Consider the following 24442-nt stretch of genomic DNA (forward strand, 5'->3'; position numbering starts at 1 on the left):
CCAATACGTGCCCACACTTAACCAATTAAAATTGTACACTTCCCCATCAGTTTTTTTCTTGACTTGTGAAGTTAATCTCTTAGGGTTCACCGACATTATCAACTCTCCCAATATCTAGCCTTCGTGCAAACTGGCTTACAGAAAATGCAATCCAAGCATCTCTGAGTAAAATAGAGACTGACTGTTGTTAAGTTTGCTTTTAGTAAGAGTTTGTAATGCCTCAATACTGTGCCTTCCCCAGCAGTTTTAGCCATGACAACTTCATTATGGTGCACGTTTGCTTTTTCAATTCATAACAATGGCTGTTTTAAAAAGACTCTCCAATATGGACAGCTTGAGGCCTGCCGATTCCCTCTACCGATGAAGAAAGAAAATGTCCCAACCACTTGCTAAGTCCGTGGCACTGAATTGTGTTCACCTGAGGTTTCAGAATACCACTCTCCAGAATAAGGAGGAAGGCAAGGAGCCTCGTTGTCTTTTTATTAACCCAAAAGCCAAGGATAACAAAATTCTCATCCAAGCTGCAAATGGACAGTGGCAAGGAGTGCTCTAAGTTCTGGGTGCTCACCTGGAATTGTTATTTGTTACGCCATCAAGCCAGAAAATTAGTAACAACGGAGACATCTTCAGCCATCAGACACTCTTCTGCATTACACAGTTAAAAGGCTGAAGCTATTTCAATGTTTTATCAGATTTTTTTCTTTTTTGTACTAATTTAGAAAGTTGGTACTTCATTGCAATTGAACTCACTGAAGCTAAAAATGTCCAGACCTCTTTAATAAGGAACCTTTCAATATTAAACTTGGGGGTCTGTTTTCCTCCCAAGTAGATGCTTAACTCCCATTAGCACTAATGGGAGTTGTACACAAACACTGGGTAGGAGATATATCTCTCTTTGTCTCTCTGTATTCAGCTCCAAGGAGGAAAAAAAAAAAGAAGAGAAGGAAAAACAACTTTGAGATTGAATAAAAGAGGTAGAGCTGTTGATTCATTTACAAAGCTGAAATGAATGTCTGGCATCTCCAAATTTCAGGGAGCACATACCTTTAATAAGTGAGATGAGGAGAAAATGTCTACATCATTTTGAATAATACCCAAACCATGTGTTTTCCTGAGCAATCTGTTTTCCCTCCATCCTCAGCATATACATTAGACCATTTTGCACTTGTTATGTACATAATGCTTCTCGACAACATAAGACGATTCCATGATTTTTTTCTTTATCATTTTTACTTATCTCCCAGTGAGCCAATTTATGCAGCTTAAGCTATTGCTACAGAAGATGCATCAAAAATTGTCTGTAATCATCACAAATAATAGCACCGAATGTTCACAAGAAGCTGTTTTCTTATCATATTTTCATTAAAACATCTTTTCAACCTGCATTGCTTTTCCCACGTCTGAAACCTGTGTTGTAATCAGTCTTATTAACTGAGAACATAAATATGATTTATTACGGTCTGATAATGGAAGCTACGTGGACCCAGAGAAGGGCTATATTGTCCTTTGATAAAATAGCTCTTTTCTCTCAAATGGAGAGCTCTATCATGAGAACATGCAGAATGTAGTGAGTGATTATTTCCTCAGGGTGAGTGATGGCAAAGCCCGACAGAAAATCTTCTTGTTGACCATGACAGCCTTAGAGGGTCCCCAAAGCTCCCTGAGTTTGACAACCTGCAGACACTGTTGATGAAGTGTATTCTTCTGTCAGAGACAGCCTGTCTGGGAGGAGAAAAGAGACCCTTATCAGCTGATCGGCTATTACTGCCTTGATCTTTCATAAGCAATCTCTAATGCACGCGAATATAATATCCGCTTACACGTGTGCCAAGCAGAAGAGAAACATACTTACAGGACCCTCCTCCTGGTTATGTAAATGTCCTGACACCATTATTAAGAGAGATGGTTTGTGACCGACAGGGTCAGGAAAGAGTAATCAGACTCTTTTCAGATTATCTTCCTGTTTTAAAGACTTCAACTCTGGGGTAAACAGCATTTATGGTAGATACAGGGAACCGGGTTATTCTGAAGTCTTAGTCTAAAAGGAAAAATAGTTTTGATTAGGGGATTGGTGTTACATTTTTATTAAACATGCAAATGGCAGCTGGTTTTCAGCCAAGAGTGATTACTATGCTGATATGACTTAGAAGAAAATGAATATGCCTCTCAAATACCTGGCTGAGGGCTACAGCAAGAACAAAGACCTATTAATAAGGAATGCACTAGTACAAATGGGTCCTCCAGTCCAAATAAAGTTCTCCAATAAATTTTCCTCTTATTCATTTCCAAGACCCTAAATATGAGGGGAAAATTTTTTAATTAACAAATATGTTTGCAGGCAAAACTCTTGTAATTATTGGGCAATTAAATCTACTTCTTATGTGGCCTGTGGGAGCCATCTCCATTTCTGAACTCTGAAGGATAGTTCTAGACGGTGTTTGTTTGGATTTGGTGACAAAAATGTTCTGATCTTCCAGATAAAATCCAACCAGACTTAGAGTGAGCAGGCCAGCCCAGGGAGGCAGAGAGCTTGTGTTCAATCTCAGCTGCTGGCAGAAAGAAGAAACATCACCCACCTGAAAAATTTTAATCCCCCCAGCGAAATACAGTACAGTCAGCCCTCAGTATCTACAGGTTTCACATCAGCAAACTCAACCAACCTCATATCAAAAAAAATTCAGAAAAAAAAAATCCAGAAAGTTCCAAAAAGCAAAACTTGCATTTGCCTCCTGTGGGCAGCTATTTACATGTTACAAGTGTTACAAGTCACCTAGAGCTGATTTAAAGTTTACAGGAGGATGTGTGCAGGTTATGTGCAAATACTACACCATTCTATATAAAGGACTTGAACATTGCAGATCTCGGAATCCTCTGGGGTCCTGGACCAGTCCCCTGAGGGTAACAGGGCACAACTGTACTCAATTTTTCATTAACCTTCTGACATCTGGACTCTGAGTATTCCCGCACTAATGACTAATAGGTTTTGTGTTACCAATTAGTGGAGAAAACTCTCCTGGCGCTGGTGCCAAAGGGTTAATCATTAGTCTCACACCACTGGGTGGGCAGAGTCAGAAGAGCAGCCCCTGAACCCAAAAGAGTGGAGAGCGAAGGGCCTCAGCTTGGAAAGAGTCCTTGTTATCAGGAAGAAGCCTGCGGCTCACAGATCTTGACCTCCATGCCTCTGTCCCGGCATCCTGCCTCGAGGAAGACGCCACTATTACACGAGCGCGCATGCCCACGCGCACAGGTCTTTGCGCAAGTCTGGACCAGAACCAGCCAGCAGCCTCGCTCGCCTTTACTGGTCTGTCCCATCACAGGTAGGGCAGGCCAGAGGAGTTCTCTCTCTCCCTCAGCACCTCTGCCTGTTTGCTCCTCTAAGCAATGATTTTCCCATGGGAATGAGAAAACGTGCCATTTCGGAGGGGCTTGGGTTTGGAGAAGTGTTTGATCTCCCTCAAGAGATACTTCTCTGAAGTTCTGCCAAGTCTCGATTCTCTGTACAAATGAGGCTCAAAGAAAGTATGGAAAGATTCGATTCACAGATAATCTTCAAACTCCACTTCAGTCTATATTCTAGTTTCTTTCTGAACAAACTGTACCAGAGCAATTAATGAACAGAACTGATTGAAAGTCTCCTTTCTCCTTTTACGGTCAATTTTGTGAATGTCAGCAGAGTGAGGAAATTGTCAAAACACAGGCAACAGGAGAGAGGAAAGGGAAGAAACTAAACGCCTAGATAGTCTGCAGGCTGGGTAACCTATTCCTGAATAATGGGGAAGACTCTAATTTCAAAGACAATAAGAGAAAGCCCCAGAGGGCAGTTCCATCTTGAAAGCGTACAACCCCTTACCCCAACCCCAAAACAGCAGGAAAACAAGTAAGTAAACAAACAGCCCCAAGAAAAACTCAAGCTTAGTGTCCCATTCACATTTTTCCTGATCTAATCGACCCAAGTTCTAAGTTAAATTTTACTCTAAAGAGGATCAGGAGAGGGATGAAGAGAAGAAAGCTTCAAGAGACATTTCTTATTTGTGTTCCGTATGGAACACAAATTGCTTTGCTTTAGCAATAGGGTTGCCTTCAAAACTATACCAGCCTAAAACTTCAGGAATTGATCAACCTCAATTTTGTTTTTCTTAGAAAAACCAACATTCAAGGAAAGGCTGATGAATAACCGCTTCATTTTTTTTTTGAATCCTTAATTTTCAAATCCTTATACCAAAAATGCTTGCGTGCACTTGAGACTGAAATGAGAAACTTTCTATCCTCAATTCTCCACGGAGCTTCCATGTAAGGCCAGCGTTTAGAACTTTTCAGTTAAAGGAAGCAACATTCTTAATGAGCCTAATCGTGCACATTTTTGGGACCAGAGTCATTGACTGACTGCGCTTAACTCAGTTCTGCTTTAGAAATGAAAATCTAATAAAGTCACATGCAGTTTAAACGTCACAGAAATTTTCTCCAACATCCCAACTGGAATTGTGAAAACAGGCTCAAATTCCTCTAAGCTCCCAGCTCTTTCACCTTCAAATGCCGCGCTTCGAAACCAAACCATTTCCTAAAAGAAAGAGCAAATGTGGCCGGGTTCAGAGGTCGGGGCACAGGGCTGGGAGGAGGAAGACTCTTTCTTCAAGTTGGAGGGGATTTGCTTTTCTCCACACACTAAGGCAAGAAGGACCGGAATCTCCGGGCTGGGAATGTTCTGCCTCTTGCAAAGGAATTCAAAGGAGCCATTGTGTTTGATACTTTGCTTCCCAATTGGCCTCTGACAGCAACATCAGAAGCAACAGATACTTCAGTTCTACATCTGGAAAGAGGCATTTCTTTTTTTACAAAGAAAAAAAACCTCCTGAAGACGCTGAAGCCTAATTACTCTACATCCCATAGTCTCAAAGATTGAGATCTCCGATATTGTGTGATAGCCCCTTGAAGAAGGGGAGCCGCTCCATCAGAACTTGAATAGATAGCATTTCTGTATTGTACCTTCAATAAAACCGATAATCAAAATAAGTATGCTGGCTGGATGCTTTCCTCCCCCAGCCACTGAATTGTGCTGATCATTGTGCAGGAGGCAACACCATCATGTATCAAGCCCCCAAATGGAAAATAAACTCTCCACTAAAACATAAAAGGGATTTAGGATGTCCAGGACTAAATGATCAAGGAATTAGTTTCTGTTCATCACTGTGCCCCTTGCTTTTCTAGCAAGTGTAAACATCAAGTCCTCACATTTATAAGGGGGACTTTAAAGCTCTGAATGCTCTGGGCCTTAGCATTGTAAATCCATGCTAAGAGAACAGAAAGTTTTCTAAGCAGCATGGTCATTACACTCATGGAGGTTGGAACTGCTACCCTGGGAGAAATTTCCCATTTCTAGTGCTGCTGGGACCCAAACAGAGATGATCACAGGGCAGGAAAAGAGAAGAAAAAAAGGTTGGAAGTAGCTATCTGGGAAGCACTGAAGAAGGCAGAGGGAGGAAGAGAGGAGAGAAGGCACTGGTTGGTAGAGAGGGGCTGACGAAACCATTTGCAAGCACGATCGGGGGAAAGGCCACCAAGACTATATCGTTTCCCAAACTTTAGTCACAAATGAAGAGCCCTAGGTGATTTGAGTTGTTCTGACAGCCAGGTCAAATCCTGGACCTCTCAGAAGCCACTGGAAATGTCTCAGGTTTTCTCATTCTGCTATTTTGATGGAAATTAAACTTGTAAATCATTAAGAACAGAACCAACTCTATTTTCCAACATACTGCATAGCGGATTTCCTGCCCAAATGATTTAAGATTCCCAAACACAAGTGAAAAAATTTAAGTTTGAGATTTGCTTGTAAAACCATCTAAATCTCAGCTCAAGTCTCCTATTCAAAGAACATACATAGAATGTTCTTTGAACATAGAATAAAATAACACAGTCCTCTTCTGCAAAAAAAAGGAAAGGAAAGGAAAGGAAGGGAAGGGAGAAAGGAATGAAGGAAGGAAGGAAGGAAGAAAGAAAGAAAGAAAGAAAGAAAGAAAAGAAAGAAAGAAAGAGAAGGAAAAAAGAAAGAAAGAAAAAGAAAGAAAGAAAGAAAGAAAGAAAGAAAGAAAGAAAGAAAGAAAGAAAGAAAGAAAGAAAGAAAGAAAGAAGGAAGGAAAGAAAGAGGAAGGAAGGAAGGAAGAAAGAGGAAGAAAGAGGAAGAAAGAAGGAAAGAAAGAAAGAGGAAGGAAGGAAGGAAGAAAGAGGAAGGAAGGAAGGAAAGAAAGAGGAAGGAAGGAAGGAAGGAAGAGGAAGGAAGGAAGGAAAGAAAGAGGAAGGAAGGAAGGAAAGGAAGGAAGCAGATCCACGAAAGGCTCATGGGATAGACCTCAAAAGTGCCTGAAGTGATGGGCATGTGCATTCCAGGGAAACTGCACATGACCAACATCTTCAGGCTTTTCCAGTTTGCCCCCATGCACCCTTTGCTGGTTCCCCTCCTTCTCCACCCTTCCTTGGGGCATCTTTTTTCTTTTTTAACCTATGTCATCTGCTATTCTTTCCTCTAGATTTTTCTATCCGTTATTCAACTTTTTTTTCTATTGTATATTTCTGTCACAACTTCTTTATTTTTGTTATCCTGTGATAAGCATCTCATTCCTTTAGACCACAGACACACTGAAGAAGTCCTACAACTAAAACTATCAATTCCCGTAATAGAAACGGGCACTCTCCCCTACTCTTAGCTGCCTTTCTCACGCCGCCGATTAAGGTTTTCCAAATCTGGAGCAAGATTAAGAGATGCGTGTCCATTGCTGGCCGGTTGCTGGTGCAGATAGGATGGTGGTTGCTAAGAAACTCTGAAACAAAGACCAGTCAAAATGGAAGTGTGACATCCCCAGTGAAGCCTGGAACCAATACTTGGGATAAGTGTCATCTGATTCCTGATTGTTGAACCTTAACCCTGAGGTTCCAGGGGCACCCAGTGCAGCCATGTATCCAAAACGTCCCACTCTGTTTCTTGAATTCTTAACTCTATACATCTGGCTACTGAAAAATCAGGCTGAAACCTAATTTGGGGCAATTCCATTTCCCAGTGACTGCAGTCCCTTACTGACTCCATGGAACACTTCTTGGTGGCTTTGCCAAAATCCTACGTTTTCATTCACTCCATTATAGAGGCTTCTTTTTTGCTATAAGATTTATGCCAATCTAAATTACATTTTGTCATCCTCTTCACAGAGAGGATAGACCATGTGACACATGGTCTCCCTCAGCCAGAACCATGGCCACAGGAGTGCAGAAGCTCCAGCACTTCCCTTTCTTTTTTTCATAAGTGTGAAAGTATTAAATATTTAAGCAAAAGTTTCTGTAATAGAACATCTCCTTGTGTTAATCATCTGGTTTAAAGTTAAGAAGGAAAATCATGAAAAAAAATTTTTTAAAGTCTATAATGAACACCCATTATTTTTACAATAGGAGAAACAAAGAATCAAAATCATGAAAAAAATAATGAAGTTAAGAAGGGAGGAAACTCACCCATTTGACAAAGATTAAAAGAAGGAATGAAAGGAAAAAGTAAGAGACGGGGTGTTCTTGCCCAGGGTTGTCAGTCAGCAAGACAGCCCTTGCTGGTTACTGCTGATGGCGGTGCCGTTGGCCAGATAAAGCCACACCTTTCATTTCAACTTCTTCCGTGATTGGTCCTGGGACTCCTGACAGCAGAAGTCAACTAGTTAGAGGGTTATCTGTCTCAATACACAAATGCATGTCTTCTGATACAGACACCAAGGAATTCTCACAAAATTGGGTGAGTGGAAGAGACAACAGAGAAACATCACAGGTAGGGTGCTTCATTCACACCAGGGATGTGTGCCCAGTAGTGATGCTGACATGAAACCCAACTCAACCACATGGACATAAAGCAGAAATCCACTGCTCGTGTAACCAGGAAGTCCAAGGCATGGTCTAGCTTCAGACCTGGCTCACCCAGGTGCTTAAACAGAGTGGTCAGAAATCTATTTCTTTCTCACCATCTCGTACCTCTACCTTATTCTGCACTGGTTTTAGTTTCAGACAAGATTTTTCTTCCTGGAAGAAAGCCACCAGCAGCTCTGAGCTTGCACTGACCTTTACCAAGACATCCTGGGAAAAAGCATGTCTGTTTCCAGAAATCATGTCAAATCTCCAGAGGACCCTTAAGAGTGCTGATGGGGAAGCTTGACCATTTGATTGACAGCCCTACTAGAGTCACAAGGAATGTGGGAGAGGAAGATCCTAAGGAAAAGAGGCTTTTATCAGAAGAAAGGAGAATGGAGACTGGGTAGCAGAAGGTAGATGTCCTCCAGGCAGTGCTGTCCCCGTCACTTTGAACCTAAATCACTTGCAGGGGCCTTTGGAACTCATTAGCATCCCCTGACTCAACAGTGGGACTTACCTTTGCTCCAAGTCACTGTGATGCTCTTTATGTCTGAGTGGAGAACAGACCTCAGCACCTTATGAGCCCCAACTATGTGGATGAATCAGTTCTGCTTAGCTGCTTGCAATGGTTCTTTTATTGCCATTACCGGCCATCATGTAAATAAGTAGTTACTGACTTAAGAACTCACTATTTACTCAATAACCCTTGATGGGGACCGCGATCCCTTTACACACTATTATAGACGTGCATAATTATAGACTTTTCAAATGGGTATTTCTTTTAGGCATTTGCCTGTAATAGCTCCTTCAAAGCTGTTAAGCTTTTATCATGTGAAGACCGAAGTAGAAAATATTTAGTTCACTCCTCATTGACCTAATAGAGAACAAACTCTTTAAGATGGTGTGAGCTTTCTGCCAAGAATGCATGGACAGCCTTGTGAAAAAAAAAAAAAAAAAAAGGTCTGGCTGGGGCTGTTTGGGCAGGAAATCAAATTGCTACTAGGTCATGTTCATCTCATTTAGTAATTAAATATTGACACTGATCATTGGTCCAGTCCCTCCTGAAGGAAATCTTGTCACACCCACTTGTCCTGACTTTATTACTATCCAGTGAGGGTCTTACAAAACTAAAATGTTGAGTGAGTCCGCTGGCTTCAACATTTCTCATTACTCAAACACACAACATAACTCTTACTTTAACAGAATAAGTGTTTAATGTGTGTCAAATACATTGGGCCCACCAAGGAAACTACAGCCAAAATCAGGAGATTGAGAGATACCTGCAAGGGGTCATGAGCTTAAGAAAAGGGGGTGATATGTGATGCGGTGCACTGTCGACACAATCATTACATGCAGTGTGTATCACAGTAGAAAAATCATTGGTGTACCGTGTTCAAATGGGTCTCAGGATGTATAGTGAAACTGAACTTGCTTAGTTCAAATCAAGAAACTACCAAGGGTCCGTGACTCTATCAAAGGTACTAGGCTTAGTGAGGGAGCTACAACGATAAAAATAAAGTCTGTTTTCATGCTTGCTCACCTCCATCAGGACTTCACATTCACTAGCCCCACGCCCTGCCATTCCCACTGACTCTCCCTCTATGCTTTACCACTTAGAACTTCTGCCCAAGCCTCAGGTAAGTGCAGCTCCTTTTCAGCTGTCTGCCTTTGCACATGCTACTTCTCTGGAACAGCATTGCCTGTCCTTTCTTCTGCCTGGACCTTACTAAAATGTCACCCCCTCAAGGAAGCCTCCCTGATTCATCCAGGCAGAGCTTGTCACACTCTCTCTGCTTCTGATGCACTTTCTGCAAGGATCTATCTTGTACCATAAGCATTTGTATTTGTGTTTTTCTCCCCCATTACACTGTGAGCTCCCTAAAGGCCAAGTTTATTTATTTACTTATTGGTTATTATTATTTTTTCACTTGAAACCGCATTTACTATCTCTCAGTTTTCTGTCCAAGGGTCTCTCGCCAGGCTGATGTCAAGATGTCAGCTGGGGCTGTGGTCCCATCCGACAGCTCCACTGTGGGAGGCTCTGCTGCCAGGCCTACTCACAAGGTCCTGATAAGATTCAGCCCCTCACACTTACAGGCCAAGTTTATACCTGATTCCTGACTGTCTCTCTGGGGCCCTGGCAGAGTACCAGTACCAACAAGTCCCTAGTAAGATGCTTCTGCAGAGGAAAAAGCGATGTTGTTCCCACTGCCTTTCTGTTGTCCAGGCCTCATGGGCTGCTGGAAGAGAGACAGACACGTAAACTAGGATGAGATGAACTCCATCAATGCTGTCATAGAGATTCAAACAACAAGCAGAGGATGGGAGGGAGATACTTAGATGTGGGGTGGGGAGGAGGAGGGAGAGAGAAGTGGAGAGACAGAAAGAGAGAACAAGAAAAGTGGAGTTGATGTGTGGCTGAAGGAGACAGCATGAGCCCAGAGGAAGGGGGATGGAGGTGAGGAAAGGAGAAATGCAGGACCTTGGTGTGGAGGGAGAGTGAGGATGGCATGGGTGGGGAGCTGTGGGGGGCAGACACTAGGACACCATGTCAGGAAGTACGCTGGAGGAGGACTGACCCATGAGGATTTGGATGGCTGCACTGAGGATTCTGCATCTGGACTCTGCCGTCATGGATATTTGAGGAGAGGCGACAGCATCATGGAGGCATGTGATCCCATCTGGCTTTGGTAGACCAGTGAGAAAGCCATGAAGACTTGGGGTCCAATGTTTTGGAACCAAAAACTCAAACCACATTTTCCAAGAATCTAATCTCTCAGCCAGTTTCAGTGATACACAGGCCATCTTGGATGTACCAGATGAGAGAAAAATTTGCAGGTGTTCAGCACTGGTATTCCTCAGTCTCCAGATCCTCAAGCATGCCAGGCATTTGCTGTGCCTTCTGCCTGGGACTCACTTCCCTAGGTCTTCTCATGGCTGCCCCTTCTTTCCTTAAGATCCCTGCTCAAATGTCATCTTTATAGAGAGGTTGTCCCTAACCATCGTGTCAAAAATAGCACCCCTATCACTCTACCCCTTTGTCCTGCTTGATTTTCCTTCAGAGCACTGATTGATTCCTTGACATAACATTATATGTCTATTGCTTTATTTTCTTACATTCTGTATCTTCCAAATACAGGGATTGTCAAGCTTTCTGTAAAAAGCTAGACAGTAAATATTTTAGAATTTGTAGGCCATATGGTATCTGTCTTAGCTACTCAACTCTGCCATTGTAGCACATAGGCAGCCATAAACAAGGCATAAAGAAGTGAACATGGTTGTGTTCCAATAAATCTTGATGTACAAACATAGGCCATGGGCCAGACTTGGCCATGGGTTGTAACTTGCTAATCCCTGCTTCACTAGAAAGCTCCATGAGATCAGCAATTGGTCTCTCTTGCTCACTTTTGGATTTCCTGAGCTTGGCACATAGTAGGCACTCAATTAGCAATTTTTAAAGAATGCATACATGAATGGAGTCTTATGGAGAACAGACAGGTGTGTAGGAACACTACACCCATATAGATATATATACTCCCTTTGCAGTGGTTCAATTTATGTGTCAAGTTGGCTGGGCCATAGTGCTCAGAAATGTGGTCAAACATTATTCTAGATGCTTCTGTGAGAGTGTTTTAAGGTGAAATTTATATTTAAATCAGTGGACTTTGAGTCAAACAGATTGCCCTCCATAATGTGGGTGAGCCTTGTCTAATTACTTGAAGGTCTGAAAAAAACAAAAGGTAGACCTCTCTTGGGGAAGACAGAATTCTGTGAACAGATGGCCTTTAGACTTGAATTGCTGTATCAACTCTTCCTTGGTCATCTCCAGCCTGCTGGCTGACCCTGAAGATTTTAGATTTGCCAGCCTCCATAATCACGAATCATATAAGCCAATTCCTTAAAACACACTCACACACACACTATTGATTCTGTTTCTCTGACTAATAAACACATAAATATACACAGATTTACTTCATTGGCAAACTAGGAAACCAGATTGGTTCTATAGACCTGAAAGGCTCACATACAATCATGCTCACGTCACTGTCATTCAGAGCTTGCAGTGATGCCCAGTGGTCTTCAGAGAACTGTCCTTTAGCACAAAGGAGCTTTTTGAGCCTGGATTCCAGCCACCTCCACCTCCCTATCCAGTGGCATCAACACGAGAGCCACACAGCACTGGTCACCCCCACTGCTCCTGGGAAACCAGGCTCTCTCAATCTCCACACCTTTGCATGTGCTGTACCTTCTGCCTGAAGTGACATCTCACCACATTTTCACCTGGCTAATTCCTATCCATTCTTCTAAACTTCCCCTGGCATCCCCCACAGGACAGGTCTAGGTGCCCCTCCTATAAGGCGTGTCCCCTGTGTGAGGGTCGCTGGTCTGCCCAGCCCCCACGCACCATGAGCTCCAACCTTCCTGAGGGCAGAGACTTCCTGTTCATCTCTCCACTCACCTCTTTTCACCTCCTGTGTCTGTGCCTGACATGCAAGGAAGGCATTAATGGGCAATTAGATCAATAAAATACTTTTAAGAAATTAAACCAAGTTAAAGATAGTGTCCTTGACTTACAACCTGTGTGAATACAGCTTAGTGTCACCCAAGGGAGACACAGAGCCAAATCCCAGGGGTATTAAAAGTCCTCTCTAGGGACCCCTGGCCGAGCAGAACTCCCAGGGACTTGAAGAAAGATTGCTCAGAGTGAGCCTCAAAGGTGGGAAAGTGCAACAAATGCCGTCTCCATTCTGCACTATTTTTTCCCCAACTTCTCAAGACACTAATGAGGTGGGACTGGGGCGGAAGGTGGAGTGAGTGAAAAGCAGCCAGAGCCAGGGCACTTTCAGCTCTCCCATGTCTAAATTATCCAGCTCTGTCCATGGGAGTAATCTGGGAGCTCATATGTCTAATTTTTCAATAGACATTAATAGGAAAATGGGATTGACTTTACAGCAAGGCACAGACAACTTAGCCGAAACACATCCGGTCCATAAAGACAGGCTCACCTGGTTGACAGGAGCTCTCATTAGTATCCATGTCCTTAGTAGATGGCTCCCAACTAGGGTGGATTTAGCTCAGTCAGATGATAAGACTGTAGGCTTCCCTGTTCTCTCACTGACTTGCCCTAGAACGTTTATGTTTCACGCTTTTATTTCTCAGTGCCTCAGTTTCTGCATCTGTAAAACAGGGAGAATTATTCTTGCCACCTGTCACAGGGGAGGGTCACAGGCCTTCAGGAGCCAGCATCTGTAAAGCACTTTGCATTCCCATTACTTGCTCTCTATGGATGTGAAGTAGGATTATTGTTACCGAAAACGTCCGCTATCATCTGAAAGGCTTATTTCCATCAGAAGGCTTCCTTCAGCAGCGTTTCATAAAGGGAAAGTGAAAGCGTGCACAATCTCCTTGGAACTATCATAATTAGTCCCAGTAACAGTTGGGCCATTTTTTTTTTTCAGTTCATTTATAGTCAGATTCCACAAAATTGAAAACATCCAACATCTGGGCTGAAAACCTTGTACAAAGCCAGAAAGCCCCCCAAATGGGCATGTGTGGGCTTCAGTGACAGAGAAGCCAGATGTACTTTTTGCCTCAACTACTCTTTTCAACCTTTAGGAAAAAAAAATTATAATTGATTTTTTACGCTTACAAAAACCCTTGCTTTTCTTCCCTAATTTTTTTCAAAGTATCTTTTCTGATTAGTTGTGAATTTAAGCCTCTCTCTCCCCTAAACAATCAAAAGTTTCTAGAAAAGGAATCTTTAATGAATGTAGAAAAGCATTTGGGGGGTCCAGTTGTAACCATGTAAATTTTTACAGGATAAGTAATAGTTAACATTCATTCAGGCCCCGTTTTAAGCACTTAATGGGCATTATCTCATTTAATCTTTGCATGCATTCCATGAAGTAGGTACTATTATCTTCCCCATTTTACAGCTAAGGAATCCAAGGAACAGACAGATTAAGTAATTTGCCCAAAGCACCATTAGTACAGAAAAAAAAAAAAGCAAAGTGTTTTGGTTGCATCTTCATAGTCAAAGGAAATTTTCACTTAATTCAAACTTAATACAGCAGGAATCTAAGACAATCTTTGATATAATAAACTTATCCCAACCAGATTAAAGCGCTCTCTCTTCTGCGAAGAGCGGCACAGAGTCTCTTTAATACTGCTCCCAGAGATCAGACAGTTTGGGTTCCAGGAAACAATCCCGACTTGAGAATTTGCCCTAGTATCTGCCATCTTCTTTGATATTCTGGGGGAGGAAAACACACACACACACACATACACAGATTCCCAGGAACTTACTTCAGCTATTTGCTGAAGAAAAGCTGTCTTCAGTTTCCGTTGTTTTCAGCTTCCCAACAATGTCTAGAAGCTTCCTTGGGGAAGCAGGGGGAATTTGCCAGATTGCCAAACAGCCTTAGAAAATCTGCTGGGGGCTCTGCGGTAGGGCTTTGTGAACAAGGATAAAGAGGAACGCATGAGCACACAACAGAACTGGATTACAAAATCTCATTCTACAAACTCAAGGTGAGATGCCACGCCCCGAGGCCATGGCCCAGCCTGGGGGGACCTCCCCCAGGTTCACCAGCCCTGTGCTTTCTGAGTGAAGACCTGACTCAACTCCAGGGGCTGGGCTAAAGAAAACCGGAAGGGTTTGTGCGCCGCATTTAACTTTAAACATTTCTTCATGGAAATTTACAACGCACGTAATTTACATATTCAATACCAGTGACAATTTACTTCTCCCATCTGAACAGGGCTTTCAACTATGCCACTTGAACTAAATTAATAAACAGTAATTACAGAATGTTGTGTGAGCTAGCTGTTGATGTTGAGCAGATTCTAATCAACACCTTCTTTTAAGGGCCAATTAAAGCCGAATGTATGCAATATAAACATCTTCGAGTATTTAGACATGAACAGCAGAACAAGGTGAAAAAAAAAAATTAAAATCTGAACAATTACACTGGGGATGAACCAGTCAAACCTGAAGAGATGGGCCCTTTCCCATTTCAGCTAATCTCCAAAGTCATGTTAATTTCTTGAAATGATGAGATTTTTGTGAAATGGAAATGGGGAGGGGGCTCCCAGGACCCCTTAAGCCAAACCCTGTCCGTTTTGGGACTTCCCCAACATCTTGTATTATTTTCCATATGCTTTAAGTTTCATGGCATTTCTTTTTAAATTGCTTCGAACACTCTTCTCCTCAATTCATGTGCATCTCAGCAAAAACTTAATCTCCATATTTCTGACTTGTTTATGTATAAATCCTCTATGTATTGTTTGGTATCTAAGAAGCCTTTCCCTGGGCCCCACCTTTGGCCATCCAGGAGCTACACAAAGCAGAGTACACTCCCAGCCCCTGAATGGGGGTTTACATCCCAAGGAAGTGGACACACAAATCACTGAGGTGAGGAATCAAAGCGATGGAGAGGGGAAATAAGACAGCCTCTCGGATATCAGTCGGATATCAGTCATCGCTGGAACCATTGCCTCTGCTTCCTAATGTGGCAGCATCCCGGGCAGGCTTCACGGCTTTGCAAAAGGGAGTGAGAGGGAGACATTCCAGTAATGATGGGAAGTTCAGTGCAGAACTACAAGAGTGACCGATGTATGTGGTAGGGAAGGGGTTTCTCCAATAGTTGGGAGAAATTGGTAACCATGTTTCTTCCAAAATACGCATCTCAAGAGGTTGGAATGAGAACAAGTTGCCTATAAATATTACTTTCTCTGAGACAGAAGATGGCATCCCTCTGAAGTGCCTAGGATGAGCCTAGTCCAAGTGGGAGGGTGAGGACATATCCACGGGCCTGGTGACCTGTAACCCCACCTTCCCCTTTCCAGCCTAGCCCCCAAGGCTGTACCTCAGCAGTGCCCTGCTGCCCTCAGGACAACTGACTCCTGCTTTTGCAGCACCCCTCAAACATCTCTCCTCTTTTCTACTGGAATCTGTCTTTTTCCCCTCCTGGACTTGCCTCATCTCTGACTGTCCAAATCAAAGCCCGTGTCAAGGCTGGCTTCAGGCTTATTCTTCCAGTGTCTGTCTGTCTCTGTCTCTGTCTCTCTCCCCTCCATCCTTCTGTAATCTGTTGTCCACGATTTAACCAAAAATTGCCTTGCCGACTTTGGTTAGTAACCCAGTCCATTTGCAGGTGTGCTCATCCTCCCCCTTAACCTAGATCACAAACTGCCCGAGGACAGAGATTTTGTACTTTCATGGTTTTACCTAGCACTGAGCAGAGGACTATTTATATGAGCAACTGCTAAGCGAATATTTCTTGGGTGAATATGAATGAAGCTTTCTTTAAAGTCCACAAAAATGAAAGTCTCTGTTTGGCTTCAAATATTTCCTCAATAAAATTTGGAAGTATAATGATAGCTTCTGTGCCAGGAATCAAAATTTCAAAATAGTTCTCATTCACTGGTCAACATAATAAAGTAAGAGAATGATGAAGCCATGGTGCCTGGAGGGACCACAGGAAATCATTTCATCCCATTGTCCTGCCTCTGAAGAGGCTTGTACTAAATATACTCTTGGAAAATAGTTGTTGATTTTTGCTCTGTGCATAATCACAGCCACAGTAATAATAATAGTGATCATTTATTGAGGGCTCCCTGCAGGAAAGAAAGGGCCCCTCACTGCTGTCTCTCAGTCCTGTCTGAGACCCAGAAGCCATCCTTCTGTGGGTACAAGACAAGTGGGCCCATGGGCTCGTGCCACCAGGGAAGATGCCCCAGGCTCTCTCATCGCTCATCTTTGATCCATTGGGCCATTTCCTTTCTTGCCTGTCTTCTCTTCGCACTCCATGTGGTTCCCTGGACAATCTCAGGTGCTTCCCGTGGCATCACTCAAAATTTCAGAAGCAGGCAGAAGTAAGGGCTGGGATGGGATCTGAAGCCCTGGTGCCTCTCCTGAGCTTTGATTTCATATTTCCAATCACATGTAGGCCATCTTCACTGGCGCCGTACTGATGTCACACAGCTCCTGCAGACATCCTGTGCCCCCAAATGAATCTCTGCCCTTTTCCTGTTAAAGCCAGCTCTTTTCTCTCTCATTTTTTTCTGTATAAATGGTCTCAGTCCTCATCCTCCCACCTCCACCCAACATCTGAACTCTATCTTTGACAACATGCTGTGGAGGAAAGAGTATGGGTTTGGGGGAGTCAAACAGGACTGAATTTGAAACCTGTCTCAGCCATTGATGAGCAGTTCTGGGGCTGAATAACTTTTTAAACTCCTTTGAATATATTTTCTTACCTGAAAATAGAAATATACTAACAAGACTAATATATATTAGAAGTTCAAGAATGTTCATTTCCTTTCTTTTGTTTTTCTCTTATGCTGTTTTTTTCTTCTCTTCCCTTTTCTTCCATTTCTGTTCCTTCCCCTCCTTTCCCTTCTCTTCTCTCCGCGCACCCATCACAGTCAATCATCAGGTCCTGTCCATCACGCATCCCAGGTAACTGTCCTCTTCTCTCCATCCCGACTCCTGTCACCGTCTCAGTTACAAGAGCTCCCAACCCAGTTTTTCTGCCTCTGGGTTCCTCCTCCTCAGATCCATCCTGCTCTGTGCTGCCAGTTATATAAAGACCTAACTCCTTTATATAAAATCTACATTTATTTCCCCGTTGCTTCTAAGAGAAAAACCAAACTCCTTGGCAGTACACTCAAGGCCCTTCATGATCTATCCTCAACTTACTTTTCCAGTATATTCTTCAGCTAGTCCCCAAGATCCCCTACATTTCAGCTGGGCTATTCTCACCCCCTGAGTGTGCCACATTCTCTAGGATAGGCATACAATTTCCTCTAGGATCTTCTACCCCATCCAACCGACATACAACCTGGCAAACTTCCATAGTTCCCTGACTCTGGTCAAACGTGAGTTCCTCTTAACAACCTTCCCTGAACCATGGAAGCTGGTCAGGAGACTCCCACTAAGCTTTCAAAGGCCCTAATTAATTGTAGTGTCTTGGCCTCTTCCCGCTGGGTCTTGGCTTTGCTTCATACATTCCTACATTCCTATAGGTTGTATTGTCCCTGAATCCAAGTATCTTCCATCCTGGTATTCTCTGCCCATATAAATCCATCTATAAAGCCATAGTCATTCCTGGGACAGCAGAGTATTAACTCTCTAGCCTGGGCTTTGGTATCAGAGAATCCAAGTTTCCAGTCTTAGATTTGTGGCATATTAATCGCAAGATCTTGAAGAAAGTGCTCAAAGTCCCTGAGCCTTTAGTAGTACCATCTTCAGATAGCTGTTAAAAAGATTAAATGACTGGCATAAGGGTAGACATATAGGTCAATAGAATTGAATTGAGAGTCCGGAAGTAAGCCCTTACATTTTTTATCCAATTGATTTTCTACAAGGATGCCAAGACAATTCTACAGGAAAAAAATAGTCTTTCCACAATTGATGCTGAGAAAACTGAATACCACATGCAAAAGAATGAAGTTGAATCCCTACCTCACGACATATATAAAAATTAACTCAAAATGGATCCTAGACCTAAATATAAGAGCTTAACTATAAAACTCATAGAAGAAAACATAGGAGTAAACCTTCATGATCTTGGATTAGGAAATGATTTCTTGATATGACATCAAAATCACAAGAGACAAAAAAAGAAATAGATAACTTGGGCTACATCAAAATTAAAGAATTTTCAGCTTCAGAGGGACACAATCAAAGTGAAAACACAACCATAGAATAGCAGAAAATGTTTTCAAATATATATCTGATAAGGAATTTGTATCCAGAACATATAAAGAACTTGTAAAACTCAACAGTAAAAAGACAATAACAGTTTTTTTACTTTTCTAATAAAGTCATGTCTCCCTCTCAAAAAAAAAAATAAGAGACAATAACAAATAACCCAATTTAAAAATAGACAGAGGATTTGAATGGACATTTCTCCAAAGAAAATATACAGATGGCCAATTAGCACATGAAAAGATGCTTACTATCATTAGTTATTAGGAAAATGTAAATCAAAACCACAATGAGATACCCCTCACACTCACCAAGATGGCTAAAATAAAAAACGGACAATAATAGTTTGGTAGTTCTTCAAAAAATTAAAAATAGTTACCATATGACTCTGCAATTTCACTCATACAAATACTCATAAGAATCAAAAATATATTCCACACAATTACTTGTACCAATGTTCATAGTAGCATTATTCATAACAGTCAACAAGTAGGAGCAATACGCATGCCCATCAGCTGATGAAGAAACCAACTATGGCGTATCTATACAATGGAATATCATTTGACAGTAAAGAATGAAGTACTGATAGATGCTACAATATGGATGAACCTTGAAGAGATGCTACATGAAATAAGCCAGACATAAAAAGCTATTATTGAATTATTTATAAAAATCCCAAATGGGACAGAGGGAGGAGAAAGAATCAACTGTCCTGTTATCATGGAAAAGCAGAGTTTCCTCACAGGGACATGTCCACTCACAGACATCATCAACTCTTCTTTTACCAGTTCAATTTTTAAGCATCAAATGACCCAAGCACCCAGCTGTGTCCAGTGGGGAATACAAAGAGGAGCAAAACAAGCGGTCTGCCCTCAAGTTGCCTATGGTCCAGGGAGAGAGACACATAAGAATGTAGACAAATAGAGGCAGTGGAGAGTTAGCCTGACATCATCAGAGTGAAAAGTGGAACAAGGAATTTATTCTCATCTCTCACCTCTGCTTTCAATTCCTTCTAGAACCTTCTGCTCTTAATATTTCTCCCCTGATACTTATTTTTTAATTTTTCAAATTCTTTTTTTTACTACTAATTTACTCTCTTACATCATTCTTTTTTAAAATTGAACTATAGTTGATTTATAATGTTATACTAGCTTCAGGTGTACAACATGGTGATTTGATATTTTTAATAGATTATATTTCATTTAAAGTTATTATAAAATATTGGTTATATTCCCTGTGCTGTACATTCCAAATTTGTATCTTATTTATTTTATACCTAGTAGTTTGTACCTCTTAATCCCCTTCCCCTATCTTGCTCCTCCCCCACCCCTCTCCCCACTTACAACCACAAGCTTGCTCTCTGTGTCCACGAGTCTGTTTCTGGTTTTTGTTATAGTCATTGTTTGCTGTATGTTTTAGATTCACACATGGGGAAAACATACAGTATTTGTCTTTGTCTGACTTACTTCAGTAAGCATAATACCCTCCAGGCCCATCCCTGTTGTTGTCCTGTTGCTTTTCTTAAATAAAGAAACCAAGAGTTACAAAAAAAAAAAAAAGTAGGAGCAGAGCCTCTCACTCCAACTTCTTGTCTTCTTTCCCTTTTTCCTTCCAAGCATTTGTCTTCCCCTTTCTGTTCCTTGGCCCAGGCGACAGACCCTTGCCCGCTTAGGGCTCTTGTGCTCTAGGTCTCTGTCTCCTCCTCCGCCACTTCACTACCAGCCCCCTTTTGCCCAAGAATATGTGCCATCAGCTCACACGTCCACTCTCTGTGCCAGGAATCCGGTCACTGTCCAGAGACAGCTTGTTTATGGACCTCTCTGTCTCCTAGGGATCGGTCTTCTGTTCCTTTTTACCTCTCCCACTTTCTCTCTGCAGACTATTTTTATTTCCATCTTAACTGCTGTGAGAGGCCTCCCATGAGAAGGAAATTATCTCTAGTGGAACAGGAACATTAAAAACCTCAGTTTCCTTGGAAATTATTGAACTCATGAGGGGCTCACATTGGGTTTTGAATTTTAGAACCAAGTTATAAGAAACTTGGACTTTCCTAACCAAATTATTTTAATACTTGCCCTTTCTAGCTCTTCTTCAGATATTGTTTTTGAACTTCAGGCTATTCAAATTTTTCATAAGCTCCAACCTATGCCAGATTCTGAGGGAAAGCCTTTTCAGATCCCTAAACTTGAACTGCGTCTGTCCCGGGTAGGAAGCCTGGAAGCAGTGGATATCCACATCTTTGGACAGACATACGGGACAAGGTACGGCTGAAAGGACTCAGCTGGTCTGTGTGCTGGGCTGGGGTGCCGCCCAGGTTCAAGGGCACACTGGCGATAGTTGTCAGGTTTGGCTCATTCATATATTCACATAAATACATTCTGAGCCCCTACTACGTACTGGGCTCTAAGCTGGACATCAGAATTATAATGGTGAACAAGTCAGACACAGTTTATGCTTCAATGGACTTTTTAGTCCAGGTGGGAATATGGACAATCCAATGTGCACAGTAATTTTGATAAAGCGTCCTGGATGTCATGAGATGCTCACCACTGCTAGCTGTGCTGAACTCTTACCTTCACTTGATGTTCATAACACCTCTACGAGCTAAGCACGTTATTTCCCTGACTTTACATCTGAGGAAACTGATGTCTGACCATGACTCCTACTTGCTTACCTGCCTGCGATACCCTTGGCCACAGGGTCATTTTGCTCTACCGGTGACCCCTCTGGTGAACAGAGTGCCCAGCAAGTCAGTTACCTCCAGTTTCTTCTCTAGAGCATCCAAGAATTTTCTGAATACTTTCCATAGAGGAAGGGAGACTCCAGGAAACCAGCTCAGACCGTCTCTCAGCTTAACCGTGATTTTGCTCTGATGTGGCTGCCACATGCTGGAAGAGAAGCAGAGAAGTAACTCACCCAAATCACAGAGCTCTGAACGCCGTAACCAGAGTTCTTACCTACCATGCTCGGCTGTCTCGCACAAAATGGGAAGATGGCCCCAGGCTCGACGTCATAAACCCACTTCTGTCGGGACTGGGAAAGGATAAAACAAGGCAGCGTCTCCGGTGTCGTGACCGCACACCTGCAGGGAGGTCTGTTCTGAGAATTAGGAACAAAATGACAACATGTTTCTGAAAGGTCATTCTCTATGACCCAAACCATTTTCTAACTCTAAGAGGGAAAAGAATCTCTGAAAATGAATAAAGTGATAAAAGAATTGTTTTAAAAGAAGATTCGCACTCATTTTCACAAAGGCTGTATTCATATTTCCAGGGCTTTGTCAGAAACTCAAGACTAAAAAGGAAAAAATAAAGACTAGCTTCCCTTCTTACAGGCAAAAAGAGAGAGAGAGAGGAGACTGCACCTAAAAGCACAGTTTTAAAATTCTTTCTCCAGCCAAGGTCAGCAGACCGCCCGAGTCTAGACAACCCCACTGGAACCCAAAGTTTGTAAATGCCCCATCTCGCTCCCTGGCGTGTATTCCTACAGCTGTTTTTGCCATTTAGCAACTTAAAGGAAAGCTACTGTTCTTGGACTTCTCCTGGGAAGATTTTCTTTTCCTAAGAGAAAAGAATAAAAACTTAATTCTTGCAAAAAATGAGAGGTCTTGAGAAAGTGAACTTGAAGAAATAATCCACTCCAGAAAGCTTGCTTCATAAAGAATTTTTCTGCCGCATATTTATCTGCAGTTGTCCCTAATAACTTAAGGTAACTAGTGCACGGACTGCTTGTCAAGCTGCTCAGATCCTGGTTCCAGCTTTGGAATAACCAACAGGGTGGGGTTTTGCAGGTCATTTCACTTCCCTCAATTTCCTTTTCTATAAAACGAGAGTGTTCGGACTTTATACTTCTCCTTCCAGCCCTAATACTCTGTGATTGTAGTCCAAACTAGGTAGTGACTGATCCTGACGATCCTTCCAGCAGTCGCATTCCCACGGGAAACCAGACTTTCTAAGCATTGATAGCAAGCCGCAGTTATATGAGTGGGTGGCCACCCAGCTGCGATGGCCTTCCTCATGCCAGAAGTTTAAGATGGGGAAAGAAACTCAAGAGAACGTGAGAATAAAACATGGTTTGTATAACTTCCTGACCTGGGGAGACAATGAAGTTCATACCACCTGAACCTCAAGGGAAGGAAATCATATATTATGACCTATGTCATAAGGATAATACTTTCAAAATATTAATCCTCTATATCCTTTTTATCTCTTCTTCTAATTATGTTTTATAGCACCTACTCTACATCTTGATCACGAAGAAAGTACAGAAAGTAAACGTTACTTCAGGCAGGAGGAAGTAATGATGTGGGGGGTGGGGGGGTAGAGGGAGGGGCCCTCCCACCAGACTCTTTGAGGAAAATTAAAATCTGTTCTTCTAGCCCAGTGGGTTACAGGAAGCACAGGGGACAGAGGGAGGGGATGAATGGTGGGATATTCCTCCTGTGAACAATTTCTCTCAGCCAAAGTTCTTGCGAGTTAATCACTGCTGCATAACAAGTTACCGCAAACTTAGCAGGTTAAATAGCATGCATTTGTTATCTCGCAGGGCCTCTGCTTAGCTGTAATCAAGATGTCAGCCAGACTGTGTTCTCATCTGGTGGCTTGACCGGGGAAGAATCCATCTCCAAAATCACTTAGGTTGTTAGCAGTTGTTATTCCTTGTGGTTGTAGAACTCAGGGCCCTGGCTTCTTATTAGCTAATGGCTCATGGCCCATCAGATTCTAGAACTCGCCCACAGTTTCTAGATTTCATCTACATTCTTTGCCACATGGGCGTGACCAAATGGCCACTTCATCAAGTCAGCAAGGAAAGTCTGTAGAATGAATCTACTGGGAAGATGGAGTCTCAGATACTGAAATGCAGTCACAAGGCTAATACTGCATCCTTTTGACATATTCCATTGGGTAGAAGCAATCACAGGCCCCACCCACAAGCAAGAAGTGGAGATTGTCCAAGGGTATGAAAACCAAGTAGTGGGCATCACAGGGGATCACCCTAGAGTCTGTCAGCCACAAATACCAAAAGCAAAGAGGCCCTTGTCCTTGTTTGAGTCTCTGGGGAGAGACTGTCGTGCAGAGTACTGCCCCCATCCGCGTGCCCAGCATATGGTGGCCATGTCAGAGCAAAATCATGGTTAAGCTGAGAGATGGTCTGAGCTGGTTTCCTGGAGTCTCCCTTCTTCTATGGAAAGTATTCAGAAATTCCTGGATGCTCTAGAGAGGAAACTGGAGGTAACTGACTTGTTGGGCAGTCAGTTCACCAGAGGGGTCATCATGGTGGAGCAAAATGACCCTGTGGCCAAGGGTATCCCAGGCAGGTAAGCAAGTAGGAGTCATGGTCAGACCTCAGAAGGTTACACAGCATCCACTGGGTCAAAAAAGAGGCCCTCCAGGCCATTACCAGGCTGGGAGAGAAAAGCCTCAGGTTTCCAGCAGCAGGTGCCAGCTGGATGGACACTGACATTGCAGGAAAAGGATGAGGTCCAGCCCAGCCAGGCCAGTAAGGGCTCAGAGAGCGGCCAAGAACCTGTGTGAAGACCTCAGGGACCACCCGCCCATTGCCATGGTGACAGAGGAAACTCCCCCATCTACCATCTTGAGATGGAAGATTCCAAAAGCCCAAGCCTTTACCTGAAAAAGATCACTTTGAACCAAAGGAGACTGACATATTGTTAATTGGTTCATTTAAAGTTCACGTTTGTTTCCCTGCTACCCCAAGGCTGAACGATCTTGAAGAAAATTCAGTCAGTTATGGAGAAATAAAGAAATTACACATTCTTTGCACAATTGGATTGTGTGAGTAAATCTGTAATCTTGCTACAGCTGCTCTGTAACAGACACTATACACATATGTTTT

General features: G+C 42.6%; 1 long non-coding RNA gene across 4 annotated transcripts; it reads right to left on the reverse strand.

Moving 5' to 3' along the window:
- Nucleotides 1-1027: 1027 nt before the first annotated feature.
- Nucleotides 1028-23145, reverse strand: LOC140700863 (uncharacterized). 4 transcript variants are annotated; one of them, XR_012079582.1, is made up of 8 exons: nt 23088-23145; nt 21548-21685; nt 21345-21474; nt 20053-20106; nt 14179-14325; nt 12879-13049; nt 1853-2038; nt 1028-1722 (listed from the first exon to the last, which is right to left on the reverse strand). It is a non-coding gene; the product is annotated as an uncharacterized lncRNA (long non-coding RNA). The 4 variants fall into 4 exon arrangements; XR_012079581.1 differs by lacking the exon at nt 20053-20106 and having other exon boundaries at nt 23130-23145; XR_012079580.1 differs by lacking the exon at nt 20053-20106 and having other exon boundaries at nt 1028-1718.
- Nucleotides 23146-24442: the final 1297 nt, after the last annotated feature.

Source organism: Vicugna pacos, chromosome 13 (genome assembly GCF_048564905.1).
Source record: "Vicugna pacos chromosome 13, VicPac4, whole genome shotgun sequence".
Lineage (NCBI taxonomy): Eukaryota > Metazoa > Chordata > Mammalia > Artiodactyla > Camelidae > Vicugna > Vicugna pacos.